This window comes from Protopterus annectens, chromosome 4.part1 (genome assembly GCF_019279795.1).
Source record: "Protopterus annectens isolate FY-2018-M chromosome 4.part1, PAN1.0, whole genome shotgun sequence".
NCBI classification, from domain to species: Eukaryota; Metazoa; Chordata; order Ceratodontiformes; family Protopteridae; genus Protopterus; species Protopterus annectens.
The window spans coordinates 136395251-136416278 of record NC_056734.1 but is presented as its reverse complement, the minus strand read 5'-3'; the positions used below and the strand labels follow the sequence as shown (position 1 = coordinate 136416278).

Here is a 21028-nt window from a genome sequence, read left to right as displayed (position 1 = left end):
GACTCCCTGTTTGAGGGGTGGACAGTCTGACTCTCCAAGGCCAGTTCCTTTTTCATGGCAGCCACCACCACCATCACATCTACTGGAAGACCCTCAGACCAGTGAGGGTGTTGCTCAGGAGGAGAGAGAATTTTGTCATGCCTCCATGGGATGGGCTCAATGGTATCAGGACACTTCCATGAGTGCTACACAATGAGCTGAACCAGCTCACCTGCAGGCAGGGTCACCCAGAAAGTAGAGGGTCGAGCACGAAAAGCCTGCAGAAACACGGACTCCTCAGAAGGAGGACTGGCGGGCTTCCAGTCAGCCCTCTGTTTCGGTATTTCAATGATGTCTCCAAATGAGACATCAGGGCGTGACTGTGGGAACCCCTCCCCTTCATCGTAGTCCATGTCCTCGGGTAGAGACTCCTCAGATGAGTCCACATGCTTCCTCTTGTGCAGTACACCTCTTCAGCGGGAGCTTCTGAAGAGGACACCAAAGAAGGGGCACCCTGCGGTAGGGCATCCTAAGGCTCTTTTGCTTGATGTCCCAAAGCAGTGGCTTGTATGTCAGCTGTGGACAAGGGCCATCTCCATTGCTTGGAAAGCTGGCCTGCCCAAAGAGGGATGGGAGCCTGGAACTGAGAAGGACAACCTCGGAACTGGGGTCACACCTCACTCTGAAGAGCCTGCACCGAAGGACGAGGCCTCAAGGGGACTTGGTACAGACAGTGCTCCTGGGATCGTGGTAGGCAGCACCATAGAAAAACTCGAAGCTGTATCAGGTGCCAAGGAACCCGCAGTCCAGTCCTGAACTTGAGGATGGCCTGGCTCCGAACAAGTTGAAGGCCAAAGGGATGACTCCTGGGTCACAGTGAGATCCACTAGTGGCACCGAAGGAGTGGGAACAGATAAAGGTGTCGGTGCTGAATACTTATAAGCCTGCAAGGAGGTCAAAGGAGGAGAGTAAGCTGGAGTCCATAGAGATAAATTCCCAAGTCCAAAGGGGAATAGTGTCTTAGAAGGTGTAGCAATTCCTCCAGCCATCAGCAGCTGGTCCACAAGACACACCACGTCCATTTCTGAGAGGCTCCTGGTTGATCTCATGGATATCCCAGATGGTGACTCTGGCATTCTAAAAAAGGGCAAAATTGCTGCCCAAGAAAAGGATCCATTGAAGGGGAGTACTGGCTCCATGTAGTATGGTCTAATGACACCAATGTCTCGAGTTTGGAGACTTGTGTGGCAGAGGTGTCCAAACTTGCAGCAGACACTGTGGGACGACACAATGATAGTTGATGGTACAGAGGACGGTGCCAAAGAAACTGGTTTCGACTCTGGAGCTGAAGAGGTCATTTTGGGGATTTTGGGTTCCTGTTTGCTATCACTGGAGGGTGAAAAAGGAACCGAATGCGGTCTCTTTTTATGCTCTCTGTGCTCGCTCTTGGGAGGTGGTGAGCCCTCTGACACAGAGGTAGGCTTTGAGAAGGGCATCTTAAGGAGGCCCTTCAAAATCAATTTGTTTCTTCTTTCATTAAGAGTTCAGGAACTGAACCCCAAACAAATAGAATAAGGAGGTGGACAGAAAGATGGGGAACTCCCAAGCAATATACACATGAAGCATGGGTATCACTGTTAGGTATTTTACGACTACACTTGTCGCACTGTTTAAAGCCTGATGCTCCTTTTTCTCAGACATCTTATCACATACACAAATATCCAATGATACAGAGAATGTAAAGAGGAAAGTTTTTTTTTTTTTTTTTAAATAAGGGAAGTAAAGAGAAGGAGAGAAATACCAGCAATAATACTGAAAGATTACCACAGAGGGTAAAGGGAAAGAGCCATACCAACAATGGTACTAGAGATTATAGTAAGGTATTTGAGGGAAGGATGTAGAAAGGGATACTTAAGAATGGTCAAAAAAACTAGTGATAAATTAAGTAAGGAGATTTAGAGTGAAAACGGACGTTAACAAATACAAGGATACACTTTTATAATCAAAAAGACTAAGTACTTAACTGAGAGCTGGCTTGACATGGCTTTACGGCTACGTGGCAAATGAGATCTGAGGTAATAGGGAGAAGGGCTTTGTGGGTAAAAGCTTAGTTAGAGAGTTTTTTTGACTGGCACGAGCTTGTTACAAGGCTGACTCGGTTTCGAGGATGGAACTGACCACCCATCAGTAATGAATGAATGAAGATTAACATCATCAGATCTTCCACTTTCTGGGTAGTGACAAAGACTGACAAAGTCTGTTCTTATCCTGCATCCAAAGGAAAATAAGGTCTTGTGATGCGGACATTTGAGATTTATCTGAATGCGGACATCCTGAAATGATCGTTGAGAATGGATGGCCGAAATCAAACAAAAGCCGGATACCTGGAGCTGGCGATTGGATGTCTGAAACATACTGTGGCAGAAAAGTTCTGATTTTGGTACATGCAGACATGAAAGATGTAGCCGGTGCCAGTTTATGGCTCTAACATGCAACATCGCACATACCCCTGCATTCAAGACTTTGGTATACTAGCCGGATGTCCGGTGCTGCAGGAAACAACTCCCTAAAGTGAAGAATACTGCAACATGAGAATAGAAGGACATAATATATTACAGTATTCATGGAAAAACAATGAATACATTTACTATGATCACTGTAAAGAATACTTCTTATTGATAACATTGTTATTTGTACAGTTCTAATAGCTTTTACTATTCACAAAATATTTACACTTCTATATCTTATGCTTTGTAAGTTTACTTTTCAAAAAATGCTCAGGAATTCAAGATGTGTATAGGCTGCTACTGGTGTGACATTCACCACATAGATGTTAATGAGTTAAAAGGGTATATACTAGTCATGGCTAAAATCAGGAAGTCCCATAATGATTGGAGCACTCTAAACTAAACAGGAAACTAGGAGGTCTAAGTCCAACAATGCAAATTAAGGGGTCAAGATAGTCTCGCAGGCTAAAGGCAAACACAAGACCTTCTAAAGCTATGCCCAAAACCTCAAAGGCAGCACCCATCCATGTGCCGAACTGGAGGTCAGTGCTGCACCTACACTGAGCAGAGCAACATAAGTTTTCTGGTGATAAATTCAGCTCAAACTTCATCCCTCATTCCCCCACTGCCTTCCTCCAAGAAATACCTACTAGCATAACCCAACTATTAACAGGGAGCAGGTCTTGGCACCACTCACTAAAGCCAAAAATGCAGCATCAACAGGCCCCAGACAATACCCCAGGATGCCTCCTAAACAGCTGTAAATATGATCCATCAGTGGGAAGAATGGGTTCAGTAGAACATTTTTTTGCCCAGCGGCGATTGGTGTGTGCACTGATAAACAAGTAAAACACTGTTGAAGACCCAGAGAGAGCTGGGTACAGTGACAATGTGAAGAAACTGCTCCACATCACTAGCTGCAACTTTCATTTCAAATGCTGATAAGTAAAGGAGACCTTAGAATGACATGGCAATTGTAGTTTCCCTGGTTTGAAACCAGTGCCTTTCTTTCCCAGAGAATATCTATTTATTTTATATGAACCCTGAAGTACTCCCTAAACAGCCTGAATGTTACAGGTAGGAACACAGACACTAGTGAACTAAAAGGGAAAGAACAAAGGAAAAGAAGCTCCAGTAAATGAGTGGAAGTCCATTTACAAATGACAGTTTCCATATCAGAAAGCTGGGTAACATTATGAGTAAGACCAAACTAAAATAACCATGACCTTACAAATATAGTAAGAAAGGAAATAACCAAACTGCTCTCTCTCTGTACAATAACATGAAAGCAGAAGAGGTGTAGGAAACATAGGAAATATAAGTAAAGTGATGCAAATAAAGACAAAATACAACAGTTCTATTAGTAATGAGATATGTGCCACTAAAAATAAATAAATAAATGAAATTTTACTTATTAGAAAAAAATCCTAAATACTGGTGTGTGATTTCAGGCGTAGGTGTTCTAGATAAAATATTTGAAGCAACTTTAACATTCCAATTAAGAAGCAAATAGAAAAATTACACTAAGAGCAGAAATTAAGCAACAAGCAAAAGAAAACTGAAATCACCATATTTCTCAAGTCACTAAAGACAGGGTGTTCCAAAGCAGCAACCATCAGATAAGACAAAGTAAACTGTAGCCAAGAGACATTTATCAAGAACATGTAAAACCACGTGGATTCAGCATGTAAAGTTTGTTAAGCAATATTCTTGAGAAGAGTTTATCACTTATTATCATAATGAAGTGCTTAAAAAGGAATGAATGCAGATTACAAATGGGATTTTTCTAATAGCAGTTGCTATGTAATTTGTGCACTACATTGTAAACTGCATGATAGGCCCAGTCATGAAATACAGAAAAACTGCAGACAACCAGTCTGCTTTCATAGAATTGCATTTTCCATCCCATGTATTAAGCAAATAGACTTGTGCACATTCGTGTAACACCATTCATGTTATCCCCACAGTAAGGTCTTAAGTTAGACACTCCACAGCACTGGGATACCCTGGGTTCAAATAGCAAGGCTAGAAAGTACAGCTGTGTATGTTTACAATAAATGTAGATGTTACAGTGTATTCACTGTTGCAGTCCTGACTATTGGGATTTCCTGCCCTGAAAGCCCTCAGTTGGCCAAACTACCAGAGAAAAATCTTGCCATCTCCCAGGCTGGCGGATCCCCAGACTGACGTCAGTACGCTCAGGTATAAAGATGGCCACCTTGTGTCAGAATGCCGGTATTATTTCCACCCCCCCCCCCAAAAAATAAGAGGAGCCCTGAGAAGACTGGAGGTATCCCAAAGAACAGCCTGGCAGAGGAGGACAAGCCAAGGAAGGGTTCCCCCTTGGCTGAGATTCACAGTCAGAAGACACCTATAAGTAAGCTAAGGGGGCAGGAGTGTGGGAAAGCAGACTGAAACAGTGAACACAATAACATCTACATTTATGGCAAGTGTATACAACTGTACTATATTCTTCATGTTTCAGTTTTGCAGTCTTGACTATTGGGAATATTCCCAAAGCAACAAGGAGGGTGGACGGAGAAGGATACCAAATGGTAGTGTTTGGTGAAGGTATGCACCAAGGACCAGGTGGCTGCCTCCAAAATGTCCTTGGTGGGAACCCCCCTTGATGAAGGCAGCAGAAGTAGCAGTAGCCCTGGTGGAGTGACATCTAATCCAAAATGGGGATACCTTGCCACGAAAGCTATAGAAAAAGGAGATACAATGGGAGATCTATTTGGAAATAGTTTGTTTGGAAGCTGGTTTGGCTTCTGCACTAGGGGCAAAGGTAATGAAAAGCTGTTCAGTTATTTTTTCGATGCTTTTGTCCTATCCAGGTTAAAACGTAGCTGCCTGTGAACATCCAAGGAATGCGGAATTCTCTCCTTTTTATTCTGAGGGTTGAGGAAGAAGGTTGGTAGATGGATGGCTGGATTTGGGGTGGTGTCAGAAATCACCTTGGGCATGAAGGATGGGTTGGCTTCTAAGGGAAACCCTGTCCTTATGAAAAATAAGGGTTCAAAGGCCATGATGGCTTGCAGTTCAGAAACCATCCTAGCTGAAGTGATAGCTAGTAGTATATCTGTTTTCCAAGTCAGAAACTTGAGGTCAGCAGAAGCTTCTGATTCAAAAGAAGGCAAAGTTAATTTTCCCAAAACAAAGTTCAGGTCCCATGGAGGCAGAGGCTTCTTTCTTGGGAGGCCTAATTTGTATGACTCCCCCCTGAGAATCTGTCATAAGAGTGAGTGGAAAATGATAGTAGTGTATTGAAGGCACATCAGTAGAAGTGGCAGAAGCATGGATTTTAATTGAAGAGTAGAAAAGTCCCTGATTTAGCAGTGAAGTCAGGTATCCCAGGATGTTGGTAATGTGGACTCACTGTGGCTCTAGGTGGTGGTCTTTGCACCAGAGAACTTTTTCCATTTGGCTTTTTAAGATCTTCCTATTGTAGGTCTTCTAGATTATTTGAGAATGTCTAGCACCTGTTTACGCCATTGTGGGATCATCCATGCTGCCAAGCTGAGGGTCGACAGGTTGGGATGAATAATCCTTCCCTCGTTTTGAGTGAAGAGATCCACACACTGAGGCACACTCCACTGTGCCTGGTTGGACAGATGGAGGAGGAGAGAGTACCAATGGTGTCTGAGCCAGTCTAGGGCTTTCAGTGTTGCTTTTGAGCCCTCCTCCCTTCTCTTTAGCAGGATCTGAGGAATTAGAGGTACTGGGAGATACATAAATGAATTGTTGGGTCCATTGGAGGGAGAAGGCATCTGCTTTTAAGGCCGACTCCTGTTTGATCCTGGTGCAGAATCTTTGCAATTGTGTGTTTTGTTTGGATCCATTTGAGGAACCCCCCAGGACTAGGTTATGGTCTTGAAAATCTCCTGATGCAGGTGCCACTCATGAAGGTTCATAAGATTCCTGCTGAGGCAGTCTGCTAGAATATTCTGAACTCCTGAAAGGTACTATGCTATGAAATGTAGGCCCATAGTATGTGCAGTTTCCCAGATTTGCATTGCCAAATGGCACAGGGGTAGGAATATGTTCCTCACTGTCTGTTGATATACCACATTACTGTGATGTTGTCAATCTTTACCAGCAGGATGCCTAGTGTCAATTTTTCTTTGAAGGCTATTGGGTCTTTTTGTACAGCCATGAGTTTTTTTCAGTTGGTGTGTTTGTTTCTGATGTTGATTTCCCACTTCTTTTAAGTTTGTAGGTTGTGGAAGTCAGCTCCCGAGGCTGTCTCAGGCATCGGTTGTAAAGGTCTGTCCCTGATGGCTGAATATGGAGAGGCCTGGGTTGTGGGTGCAAGTCTGTGCCCACCATGCAAACTCTAGTTGAGGCAAGGGTTGAAAGGAATATCTGTATGTACTGGTTAGGAGTTAGGCACCATATGTTCCTGATACACACTGCAGCTTCGTCATGTGAGTCTGACAGGGGGGACCATGAGGATGCATGAAGCCATGTGCCTCAGGACTCTTAAGAATTCCCTTGCTGAAATCTGATCCTTCATTTGGATCCTTTGGAAGGAATCTGTTAGGAAGGACATTTTCTGGGGGGAGGAAAGCCTTCTGGAGAGTTGTGCCCAGGAGGACCCCCAGAAAAACAATCCTTTGGGTTGAAGTGATGGCCTTCTGGAGGTTCAATGTGAACTACAGTGAAGACAGGAGGAGCTGGATGAATTGGAGATACTACAGTACCTTGGTGGGATCTGTTGACTGTATAAGGCAGTCACCCAAGTGGAGATAGAGTTGCATTCCCCTGGTCCTGCAGAAAGCAATTACTGGAGCCATGCAATTTGTGAACACTCTTGGAGCAGTAGATAAGCCAAAGGGCAGGTGAGAAAATTGATAATGGCTGGATCCTGCTCTGAAGTGAAAGAACTTTCTGTGAAATTCCTGTACAACAATGTGAAGGTAGGCATCCTTTAGGTCTAGAGAGACCATGAAGGCCTGTGGGAACAGCATGGGAAGGAGCTTTTGAAGAGTTAAAATTTTGAATTTGGGAACCAAGAGAAAATGGTTGAGTTTTGACAGGTCCAGGATAGAGCACAAAGAACCTTCATCCTGGGGACCAGGAATAATCTGGAATAGAATCCTATTCCCTGCTGTTGAGGAGGGACTGGCTCTACTGCTCCTTGCATACACAGATTTTGCATTTGAACCAGGCCCTCTGTCATTTGATTTAGGAGGACATCTGGAAAGCCAGAGGATTTCAATTGTTCTCTGAAAGAGAGCTTTGTAGCCATTTCCAATAATGTCTAGAACCCACTTGTCCAAGGTAATTAGAGTCCAGGTATGATGGAAAAAAAAAAAAGTCTCTTCTTTTTAGCTTTGGGGTATGGGTGTGAAAGTGGGGTGGCTGAGTCATTGAGAGTCTCTTGAAGTTGTTTGGGGTCTAAAACCTCCTTGCCTTGAGGTTTCCAAGGTCTACCGTCTGCCTTTTTGCAGGAGTTGCCTCTGACTACATATTTTTTCCCTTTGCGGTTTCCTCTAGCTACTTGTAGGCATGGAGGGAAAGGACCAGTGTTTAGCAAGGAAGTTTCTACTGTACCTGGGGGCTGCACCTGGAGGAAATCTTTCACCATTTGCATGGACTTGGCTTTGTCCTCCATCTTTTTTAGCACTTCTGCTTTTGGGACAAAAAAGAACATTATTGTCAAGGGGGGGAATCTAACAGAATAGATTTAACATGGTCCATAAGAGCTTGTTCTTGGAACCAAGCAAGTCTTCTAATCATTAACCCAGTAGCGGCAGCTCTGCAAGATGCTTCCATGGCATCATAGCCACAGTGTAGAGAATGCTTAGCAACCTGTGCACTAGCATTACAAAGTTCTGATAATTTCTTGTAAAGGTTTTTGCCCTCCAGGGCAGGCACCTTCTCTTTTAGTTGGTCAAGGATGGTCTGCTGGTACTTAATCATATGAAATTGGTAGTCGACAGCCCAGTGAGTGTGGCAGAGGTACAGACCTTCTTGCTGAACCTGTCAATGGCCCTGTTCTGCATCTGTAGAAACAGGCTTTCAGAAGGAACTGGCTCTGGCTCTCATGTCCTTGTGTGATCACTTCAGGGCCAGCAGAGGGGTTTTTGCAGAGAAATTTGTGGGAGTCTTGAACCTGGCAAAACATGTCTGGTTTTCAAGGTGCAGGGGGTAGAGGAGTCAGGCTTAAGAGAAGATTCCTGGAAGACATCATCCACCAATTTCAGAACTGGAGGGACAGCCAAAGGCTTATGGTCCAGTAAGTCCAGGAGCTCCCCAAGCCTCCTCTTAGCCTGTGGGTAATCCTGAGCCTCCCATTGGAAATTCTGTCTTATGGCATGGAGGGTCTCCCCAAACGTAAAATCCTCTGGTGGGAGCCAGAAGGGAGGATCTCTTCAGAGTCACTGTCCTCATAAGAAGTGCATGAAGGGCCCTCTTCAGATCCAGAGTCTTCCCCAGACATGGGGATCCTGATAAACTTCTGAAGGTGCATCTTTTTTCCTTTTTCCAGTGGCAACAGTTTGTCTAGACCTGTCAAGAGAAAGATCTTCTGCCAGTCTGATAAGGTCCTACTGAGAACGCTGTAGAGCTGAGCCAGAAGGCCTAACTGCTGGCCTAGGTACAGAAGGCCTCCTAGGAGTGGCTAAGGTCTTAGGCCTAGGAGTTTCCAGTGCCCTCACACCTCTCTCAAGGATGCTGAAAATGCACTAGAGCTATAGTGGGCCGAGGCCTCATTGCAGTGTCCAGATGGCGCACGGTCTTCAGAAGCCAAGACTTGCTGATGGGCCCAACTGACAAGCCATTGTCGAAGGCTTGCATAGAAGTGGATCAGGAAAATATAGTGCTGGACTCTGACAGTGTCTCAACAGAGGCCTGAGTCATTGGTTCTGGAAGCGAAGGGGCTGCTTAGGCACCTCACCTTGTTCAAGAATCACAAGCCTGGAAGGAGAGTGAGGCAGAGATAGATTGCTGTCCGAAGGCCTATGCTTTTGCTTCTGATCTTTCTTGTGCTTAGGCTGTTAAAATTTGGTATGACTGACAGATGTCAAATGACGGTTGAACCGATTGTTGGCTAAGAAACTTTGCAAGAAATTCAGCCCTATGCCTGATCATTCAACTTTTAAAATGTGCATAGAATCAACAGTTAATGTTGTGATCAGGGCCTAGGCAAGTAACACAAAGGGAATGAAAGTCTGTGTGAGATCTGCTTTCCACAACTGAGACAGTTATTGGCTATCTGACATGAGCAAGGAAAGAAAGTTCTCCAATGGGGTACTTATCTCTGAATACACCTATCTAATATGGACCAACTGACACACTTGAACGCTGCTTCGGTGCTTCAGGTCTTCCATGACAAGAAAAGACTGGTGTTCTGATGCTGGTTGGCTATTTTTATACCTGAGCATACAGACATCGGTCTGGGCGCCCACCAGCCTGGGAGCAGTAAAGATTTTTCTCTGGTAGTCGGGCCAACTGAGGGCTTTCAGGGCAGGAAATCCCAATAATCAGGACTGCAACAGTGAAACACTGAGAATATCCAGTGAATGGCTATTGGAGGAGGTGGTGGAAACTGTGGCAGTTTTTTTCACCAGCACACCTAACCGTGGGGGGGGGGTTGACAAGAAGGTAAACCTCAGTAAGTTGTTATACTAGGAGGGCATCAATTCTAACCTTACAAAAACTTCAGCATACATGGACAGATATTCTCAGCTTTAACAGCTTTATGTCCTGGCATGTCAACCAAGGGGGAGTGATGAATGTCTACAGTATACAAAAAAATCCTTATGACCATAGGTATGAAGCTGTGCTGGATGTCTCAAGTCTCCTTTCAGACATTGAGAATTACTGGATCAGGTATGGGGAGGGGGGGGGGTCGGGAGTAAGCCCTGGCATTCAAGATCAAGGGAGTATACCAGTGGCAGCAGACTGTTACAGCTGCATAGGGATCAAAACGTATAGTCTTAATTTCAGACTGATGAGCAACTATTAAAAACTGACAAACTAACCAATGAACAGAATCCAATCACCTCCCAGGATAAAATCAGTTTATTATGTGCTTTCATCCCAAACTGCTGTGAGACTTCATCAGAATAAAAACAAACATGAAAGCAGGTTTTAAACAACAAACATAGTTAAACACAGTATTGCAAATGAATTTCCCTGTAGCGTTGATGAAATCCTTTTGAATATAAATAGATTCACCAATATGCATGTATTTATACCTTTTGGCCCTTTGCAGCATACTTATCCATTTGTGCTTCCTTCTACATTCATGAACCAGCATGATGATACTTTACCACCACGTCAAGGGTTAGGAGAAGTGCTCCAACTCCAGGGCACCTTTCGGAATATGCAGCAGAGCCTGCATTCAGGTGGTTTTGCGTATTTACATCACACTTCCTCTTTGGATGAATGTCATAACAAGAACATTCATCCTTTATTTCTGGAGTGTCAAACTATAAGTACTGTTTCTAGGTAACTTACAGAGCATAAACTAGAAAAATATAGAAAGCTACAAATCGAGAACTCTTGTTTTATGAAGGCTAATCATGTACCTAAGGTCTCCACTCTTGGAAATTACCAACTGGACTTAATTCCCAGCCTCCCTTATACCAAGACCTTTAACATCTTCTCAATAAGCATGGGTGTGAGCTGATAGAAGTGTTGGTCAAATATAATTGGCTTACAATGGACCAACTTACGGCTATTTCAGCCTTGGACAAATCCATCACCAATGATCTTTTGTTTAATGAATATAAAGTTCAATACTAATCTTTAAGAAAGCTGACACAGAGTGTGAGATAATCAAGGAAAGGAAATCTAAGAAGTTTGAATGAGACTGTGTTGATTGTCTGAACCAAGCTTATCCATAGCCCCCTTGTTCTAATGGGCAAATGATTAATGGCGGAGATGCTCATGGGCAAGTGCAAATTACTACTAACATTAGTGTCAATTTCTCAGATGGCAATGAGGTCCCTGTAGATTTTCCTCCACTTTGATGCTCAGAGTGTCTAAAGAACAAGAGGGGCAATCTTTGTCCACCGGAGTTAATGAACCAACAGTAGTGAAATATGCAAACATCACTGCAGGAGAATCACAGATCAAGCAAGACGCATCAACAATACCACAAGAATGGGAGGTGATGAATTCCTCCACCATGAGGAATCCGAATATTTTTGATAGTACCTCTTTTAGTGTAGCTTCCAATTATTCTGGTGATGTATGACTACAGTGATTTTAATATTACCAAAGCCCATACCAAACCTTTTAGTAAAGGCTTTTTGTTTGTACCAACCAGAACTTTTGATGCAACTAACATCTTAAGTGAGTTGAAATTTTTTGTCAGGGAACTTAATTTGAAATTCTTGTTTCAACATCATTGTATGTACAATTCTAACTATCTTACACTGTCCAGTACTTTCAGTCCACCAATGTATCCAGTTGGTTTCGGAATGGTGGAATTTAACTTTGCAACAGAAAAAAATAGTTGATCAGATTCATCAAAGTGGCAATATAAGGATTATGAAACTAGACAAAAGGGGGGGGTGTTGTTATCATGGACAAATTGGATTATATTCAAAGGATGTGTAATCGATTGTTTGACTATGCATATGGTGTTTCCCCCAATGAAGTACATATAGCATATCATAAAATTGCTAGACAGGTTCAAAGGTGTTTACTAGGCTAACGACCACAAGGGCCTTTTTAAGCCTCGCCATGCATCCCAAATCTCTGACTTCTGATAACCTTGATAAGTGTAAACAGGGGCTTGGGAGATGAAACATTTACAGGCTAGGGCCTGGGAAATTAACCATTTACAGGTTGTCTGTGTCAATTAGACATATAGGTGCCAAACCAGGGATGAATTTCCAGTTCCCCATCCAATTGTCCAGATTGTATTTGAATTGGGTTAGGGAGGAATCTGCTTCACATGGATGGTAAAGCCTGTTCCAGAGACAGGGTAAACTCTTGGACACATACCAGTCCCTCCAGCAGGTCCTATTTATATCACAGGCAAGGCTTAAGTCTTTAGAATGGCAATTCTGGTGCTGTTTGTTTTGTGGATATGCAGGAGGTCCAGAGTGGGGTCTGACAATGCCCTGCACATCAGGCATAGATCCCTCCTCAAAAGCCTGTAGGAGACAGAATACAGGGATAGAGTCTTGAGGCAGTCTTTACAGGACATTTTACTTAAGCCTTCTATTCTTTTAGTGAGGAACCTCTGTGGACTTTCCAATTGATGGATATATGCCTGGTTAGGTACATACCAAAGAGGGCATTGTACTCAATGATAGGTTTGATGAATGCTGAATATTGTGGAACAATGACATCCTTGGACCTAGATGCCATACTTTTGTTTATAGGTTGCACAATATAGAATGATTTCCTCACAAATGTAGACATGTCATGGTCAAAGACCAGATTACTATCTGTGCGTGTCCTTAAGTCCCTCAACACTGGGTCAACTCTAAGGGTTGTATAGTCAATATGATACTTACCAGGCGTGGGTGAATTCCCGAAGAATACTTTTATGCATTTCTTGGAATTTACTTTTAGTCTATAACTCTGACACCAGTTGTGTGTCTGTGTTAACCCATCCTGGAGAACATTTGTGTCAGTGTGGGTTTCAATAACACACTAATGCAGAGGTAATTAAGCCCAGATGAATACAATTTATATTCCTAAACATCCTTTCATCTCCACTATCTTTGGGGTACCCAAAATTCATAAGGATCTTCAGAACCCACCCTTTAGACAAATTGTTGATGCTGGCACTTCAAAAATGCGGGTCTATATTACGTTATCGAATCCCGGTAACATCGAACACCACAACACCAACACACAAAGCCCGAACCGCAAATATGTCGAACCCCCTAAACCACGAATTTTCAAATCTCGAACCGTCAGTCAGCCAACACCACCGTGCGCTACATACCCAAACATAATAAATAAAACACATACATACACAAACCAAACCCTACTTCTAACACTACACTAAACCTTACATACATTACTATCTATGCACTTACCTTAACCCGCACCCTAACCCTAAGGTCCGTAACTATTGCACACTTACCTTACGGAGCTATACTGCAGATGGGCCAACCATCACACTTCGATATTTCGCGGTTTTGTATGTTTGCCGTTACTGTAATTTGCACTTTATGTGTCAGTCTTCTGGTGTTCTATATTACCGGGATTCGATAACGTAATATAGACCCAAAAATGCAACCTATCGCAAAATTGACCATGATCTAAAACTTAGGCTTAAAGAAATCCAATATTTTTGCAAAGACTCTTGGGATTTTTTATAACTGCAGCCAAAAAGAAAAAGTAAACCCTCTGCAATGAACTGCTCGGTTCTAAAAATTTAGTGGAAAATACAAAAACCGCAGCAGAAACAAAGCAAGTGGGCAATGAATTGCTCGGTTCTAAAAATTCAATGGAATAATCAAAAACCTCAGCAGAAACACAGCAGAAGGCTGAAGAAATAAGTTTAAAAAGTTTCAAATAATGTTGTAGAATTTTTTTGCATTGCATGTTTTCTGTGATGTAAAGAGGTATGCTTGTAAAAATAGTTTTTAAAGTAGACAGACTGCTAATGACCATTATGCTTAGTCTTTGAATTGTACTGGAGTCATGTAATTAGTTACTTAGCAACCATAATTATCTGTGTCTACTGGTTGGGGTGGTGTTTTAGTTGTCGAGTATGATCTGAAGAAGCAAAAGTAGTTTTGCAAAAGCACTCAATTTTTTATTAAAGTCTTGGCTTGTTTTATCCACTCGCTGTGTTTCTGCTGCAGTTTCTGCTTTTTCCATTTTTTATAACTACTGATTCAAAAGATTTATTCACAGTTATACCGCATGATTTTGGCCTTGAATAGCTTTTAGAATTTCTTAAGATAGACATTAATTCCAATTAATGGAATTAGTAGTAGAAGCATGTGGGCCTTTATTTGCAAACACAGTTATGGTTGAATGAGAGTCCAAATACATTTTTACTTGCCCTTCTGCTTCATCCTGGGCCTTGTACACAAGGTACCTAGATGATGTATGCATTTTTTTTGGATAGATCAAGAGAAGATTAAGGCATTCCTGCAGTATACTAATAGCACCAACAAAGTTTTCATCTTTATCCTACACCGTTACAGAAATTGAATTTTCCTTCTTAGATATATTTATTAAAGAGGATGTAATTGGAGGATGCTTATTTCATGTATCCATCATAAACCAAAATATTCTCTTTTCAAAATTACTCTAGCTGCTACTTTTTTTTCTTCAAAAAAGTCAGTTATTAAAGGCCAGATTAGTCTGAACTCCTAATTTGATGACTATTTCTGAATCCCACTTCAAGTTGTTTAAAAAAAAGAAGTTATGTACTCACCATAACTTCCAAGTGAGTTGTTCATCTTGCCTTCATTCTTACTGATGGGTTCGGAGCCGATCCTCGGCCTCAAACTGGCCAACTGCAAAAGCTAGAGGTCTTCAACCAGCTTGAGGCCAACTCCCTATCTCATGATCACCCTGATCTTCCTTCAGATCTTGTTTGCTGCCAACTGACTACTTAGTAGTATAAATATACCACTCGGAGCTGGATAAGAGACAATGCAACATATAAGAAAGGTGACGGACCTCAAGTAGACTGGATGGGTTTGGAGGGTGGAACGTAAGAATGAAGGTGAGATGAACAACTGACATGGAACATTATGGCTAGTACATAACTATGTGAAGTTGTTCTATCTCACCATTCATTCTTACTGATGGGTAGCGTCCCAAGCACCACCTTTCTCAGATGACTCATGGGAGAATATTCCTCAGAACTGTGGAACCAAAGGACGTCCTGTTGCTGGAGGCCTTGTCTACTTTGTAATGAGTGCTAAAGGTATGCGGTCTTGACCAGGTAGCTGCTGCACAAATATAATCTAATGGTAGCCTTGCAGAAAAAGCTAATGAGGTTGAAACAGCTGTAGCAGAGTGGGCCTTTATTTTTTGTTGCAAGGGAACATTCTCGGAACTATAAATAAAGGAAATGCAATATGATAGTCATCTTGACGAGGTTACTTTTGTCACTGGAGCACCCTTTTTTGACTCTGAAAAGGAAACAAAGAGCTGATCCGTTGATCTGAATTGTTTTGTTCTATCTAGATAAAATCAGAGTTGTCCATGAATGTCGAGTTTGTGCAGCATGTGTTCCATCCTATTTGTGTATTGAGGAAAGAAAATGGGCAACTCAATGGATTGGTCTCTAAACAAGCTTTTGGTAAAAAGGATGGATTAGTTATCAGCGAAACAATGCCATTACGGAAAATCAGATAAGGAGGTTTGATGGCAATGATTGCTGCCGCCATCGATCCTAGTAATTTGAGTACCATTGAGACTGATGCTTTTTTCCTTGGAAACAGGTCTAATATTTGTTTTCGTAAGAAACAAATTCTTTCTGGAGGCAGACAATATCATTGAAACTGTGCTTAGTTCTGCTCTTATAAAGACGGTCTGTTGCAATGGTGATAAGGCAGATTTTTCTGAGTTGATGGTAATCCCCAATTGATTGCAGAGATTCAAAGTTGTGTCCCTCACCCGAATAAGTCGATGCTTTGTGGTGGCAGTGAGGAGCCCAGTCATCTAGATATGGAAACACATGGAATCTCAACTGTCTCAGGTGAGCGGCGACTACTGCCATACATTTCGTGACCACTCTAGGGACTGTAGAGAGACCAAAGGGCAGAGCGCAAAATTAATAATGGCTGGCTCCCAGCCGGAAGCGTAGATGATCCCTGGATGGTCTGTCCATTTTTATGTGGTAGTACACATCCTGAAGATCTATAGAGCACATCCAATCATCTATCCCCAGAAAGGGAAGTATTGACTGAAGCATGACCATCTGGAACTTAGTCTTTCTTACTGACTTGTTTAGTCTGCTTAGGTCCAGAATAAGTCTCCAGTCCCCTGTTTTCTTTGGAACTAAAAAGAACCTTGTGTAAGTTCCAGATCCTCTTTGGTCTACTGGGACTGGTTGGATGACTCTTGACTAGCAACCTTTGGACCTCTAAGGCTGCTTGGTCCCTGTGACTGGGTGGAACATCTGGGATTTTCTTTATTAGAGGGGGCGGAGTGGCAAAGGGAATTGAGTATCCTCTGGATATTATGCTTTGTACCCAGCTGTCTTATTTTTAGCAAGGCATCTAGGTACAAAGATAGGCATCCCCCAACTGCCTCCAGAGGTGAACAGTCGGGCCTCCTTTCAGGAGCACTGATAGGGCTTGCCAAAGAACTAATCTCTGTTATCATGGTTCTACGGACCCTCTCTGCTGCATGGATGACATCTTCCATTATTACCCCCCTCCTCTGCCTCTAGAGGAAGTTTCATCATGAGTGTTCTGGAAAGATCCTCGAGATTTACAGAACCATATCTTTCCACCTCCCCTCCTTTTGGGGTAAGGTCTATTCGGGGTAGGAAAACATACTCAGATGGCATACAAGGTTTTTCCACCTTTTTCACTCCTGGTGTTTCCGTTACCTTAGATCCAAAAATGGATGAACCGTCAAAGGGGGTGTTAATGAAGAAGACTTAAAATGTTCTGCAAAGGAACAAAAGCGCATCCAGGAATATCTCCTGAGAGTGATTCCTGTACCCGCTGGTCTTCTCGTACCATCAGCTGCATATGACAACAGACGCATGGAAGAGTTCACTATCGAATTAAGAGTGGAGAGCTGAGAAGTTACCTTGTCCGAAACCCCCACAGCTACTGAACCCTGCAGGGTGTCTCCTAGCTCCTTCAGATCATCCCTTTGTAAGCTAGTAAAATGTGTGAGGTAGTTCAGCGATCGAAGGCCACTGAAATAAACATACTCTTCCCGTATCTGTCCATAATCCTAGATTCCCTATTAGGAGTATGAACAGATGAAGAAGTCTCTGATAATTCCTTCTTGGTGGCTGCTGTCACCACCATAGCATCAATAGATACTCCTTTAGTAAGGTAAGGTCTGTCTTGTGGGCTAGTAATAAATTTGTTAGGCCTCCTGGGTACAGGCTCCATGGTGTCTGGGGGCTCCCATGCCCTCAGAGTGAGTAATTTCAAGCAACTTTCCAAGATATCTGCAAAAGATATCTTCTGAGGGGGACCATGGGGACCCTTCAGACTCATCCAAGTCATTATCCAAAGTGAATCACTCCTGTGGGGAGTCCAGATGCTTCCTCTTGCAGAGTCTCTTCCTAGGCACTTCTTCAGTAGTGGCTTCTGGAGAGGTCTTGGAAGAACATGGCTCACCCAATGGGGCTTCCTGATGGTCTGGATCTCTATGCTTCAATGCAGCGTGTGATGAAGAGGCAGACACCAGTGCTTTCAGGGAGGGAGCTGCTCAAACTGATGGAGTGGTCATCGGGGTGGACAAAGCCCTCCTCATTGCCTCGAAGGCCCCTCTGTCCCGACAAGAAGTCCTCAGATCCGAAGATTTGATGGAAACAGTATGCGCCAGTAAGAAGGGCTTAGAGCCAGTGGTCAAGGCCAAACTCACTCGAGCCAAAGCCCTGAGAGGTAAAGTCGGCACCAAGTTGATCCTACTATCCTCCCCAGAACCAACCGGTGAGTGTTGGCCCTGAGATCCTTCAGTCAGTGCCTAAGACATCAGGGCAGTCGAGGCCGAAAAACCTAGAGTAGGTGTCAGACCAGAGAGGTCCACAATCATCAGTTCCACGCTCTCCGGCTCTGAAATTTCAATGCAGATGGTAGGAGGAACAGAAGAAGTTGGAGGAACTAAGGTGGACTCCGAAGCCCCCGGGGTTGGTGCCGATAAAATTTTTGCCAGCGCCGGTATCTGTAGAAGCTTCTTCACCACGCGGTCCACATCCAAATCAGACGGTCTACTTCTACTTGAGGCCCATGAAAAATGTGATGAAGCCACCGATTGTAATATGGGATACTTTAAGGTAGGAGATACCAGCTTCAAGGTCGGTGACTGGCTCCTAAACATAACAGTCGGTTGCGAAGGTTGTGGAACCGATGTCGAACCTTTCCTAGAAGCGGATTTCAAAGTAGATGGACTTTTTTGTCAGTTCTGAAGTCTTTTTGGGGTGCTTGTCTGACTTTTCCAGAGACTGTTGAAAAGATTCAGCAGACCCTTATTCATTTGTTTTCTTTTTCTCTCATGCAACAATCTGGAGCTAACGACGTGGCATATAGCACAGCTTTCCTGCAGGTGTACCTCACCCAAGCAGTAGACACATTCAGTATGTGCATCAGTTATGGACATCTTTTATCCACATCTAGGGCATTTTTTGAAGCCAGACTTGGCTTTTTACTTCTCCTGCTGAGACATATTTTCAAAAGCAAATACTAACAATAGTAATCACAGCAACAATGCACTATAAAAATGAGGGCTCTAACAGTAAATTTCACACAAAAGAGCTAGTAAAGCCTTGTGAAAAGAAGGCTCTAAGAAATTTATCTAACAATGCAAATATTTATCTGGCCTGTATAAAAAGAAGGGCTGTAATTTAACAAACAACACACACGCAATATAATACTACAGACAGGACAAGAACAGGCCTTAAAACACAGCCACTAACATCTAATTATAATATTATTACAGACAACTATGTGCCCTGTGAAAAGGGAGGACTATAACCTAATACAACACACTCTCTTATAACATTGAAGATAAAGAGAAAAAAAAAGGCCTAAAACCATGGCCACAAATTTCTCAGTAATTAAGCTGAGATAGAGATGGGGAGAAAAGAAGGCAAAAAAATGGCCCTAATGACTAACTATATAATCTAAATACAGACTACACACACTATTTATCTAAATGACTAAATAATCAACTAAGCTATTAACAGCTATTTTTGTAAAAAAAAAAGTAAAGTTATTCACTGGCCAGAGCTGGTGAACTTTGGATCAAGTTGCAGCGGCAAACAGATCTGAGGGAAGATCAGGGTGCATCATGTCATAGCGAGTTGGCCTTGAGCTGGTTGAAAACCTTGAGCTTTTGCAGTTGGCCAAGTCAAAGCCGAGGATCGGCTCCGAACCCATCAGTAAGACTGAATGGCGAGATAGAACAACTTCACATCAGAGGTTATCCAAGTAATTTGATTAATAAGGTCATGGAAAAGATGGTCTCAAAGACTAAAAGGAATACGTGTCAACTTTTAACCCATAAGGAAAAAAATGGTGGCCAATTTAGTGAGCAGATGTCATTTAACACATCGGGTCCTACTAGTAATAGTGGCAAACAAATTGTGCATAATAATGGTGGAGGTTTTGCCATAACATTCATCACTACTTTTTCTTCTGATAGTTCATTAACTGATGAAGTTTTAAATAAAAACTGGGGCAAATAGCTACATATCTGGAGATTTTCTAAAAAAAGTAACTAGGTCCCAAACCACAAACTGTATATGAAAGAGGGGACATCTTTTAAGAAACTGTTGAGAATTTACTTGATGGTCTCTATAATTGCTTAATGGTGTCTACCTGTGGTTGTTGTAAATACTGTCAATACAAACATATTTGGTAAATCTTTTTATATCGAACAGATTTTCATCAAAACCACAGGAAAATTCAATTGCAATACTAAGGGGTGGTTTGTTTAGCAGTTTGCCAGCATCTGTCAGCATTTTATGTAGGTAAAACCGAGAGGAAAATAAAGGATTCTGTATATCAGCACATATATGACAAACAAAAAAAGAACCTCAAATGCACTATACAAATATATTGAATTAAACCCCCTACATAGATTTTGTTTGTGGCTGAACAAGTGCTACATCACCGCAAGGGGGGGGGGGGGCTGGAATTTGCTGGTAGAGAAGAGGGAACTTTGATGGCAACTCTGCCTTAATGCTTCTCTCTCACCTGGCTTAAACAGATTTCAATTTCTTGTTTATTAAATATTACATCGCATTATACATAATTTATATTTCTGTTAGGTTGGTGTTAGATTTTTTATTTTTTATTATACATTCGATATAGCATGAGTTTTATGTAACATAATATTAGATCTTATTTTATTCAATTATTTCATAATCGATCTATTTTAATTGAAGTTATTGTACTGGCTAAAATTGGTCATATATTTAATTTTATTATTGAAAACCTGTTTTCATGCTTTCTTTCATTCTGATGAAGTCCCGTGATGATTTGGGATGAAAGCACTTAATAAACAGATTTTTATCAGGAAGTAGTTGGATTCCGTTCGTTGGTTAGTTTGTTAATTTCAGATTGCATGGAACACACATAGATCAACAGCCTCACTTCACAGACTGGTAGGAAAAAAAGCCTTCTATAGAAGGTGTGGATGATTAGACAGTCTTGCATTTCCTAAAACTAGACCAAAATGACCATACAAGGTTGAAGATTTCACTATGCCTAGTTGCAATATCTTATGTAGGAAATGCTCCAAAAGTGTGCTGGTGGGAGTTTATGGAAGCCATTTCACACTTTTCTGATGTTCAGCTTCCATCCTCACCTTACAGTCTTTAGCATTTACTATACAAATCAGCAAATCAATATTGGTTAAAGTCACATGGTACATGCATATCTCCTCAAAGGAATCCATCAGTTGCT

General features: G+C 42.3%; 1 long non-coding RNA gene across 2 annotated transcripts in view; it reads right to left on the bottom strand.

The window, feature by feature from the left end:
• The window catches only part of LOC122800778, a 1511100-nt gene that overhangs the window by 583477 nt on the left and 906595 nt on the right, over positions 1-21028 (bottom strand). The gene's annotated exons all lie outside the window — the stretch shown is intronic.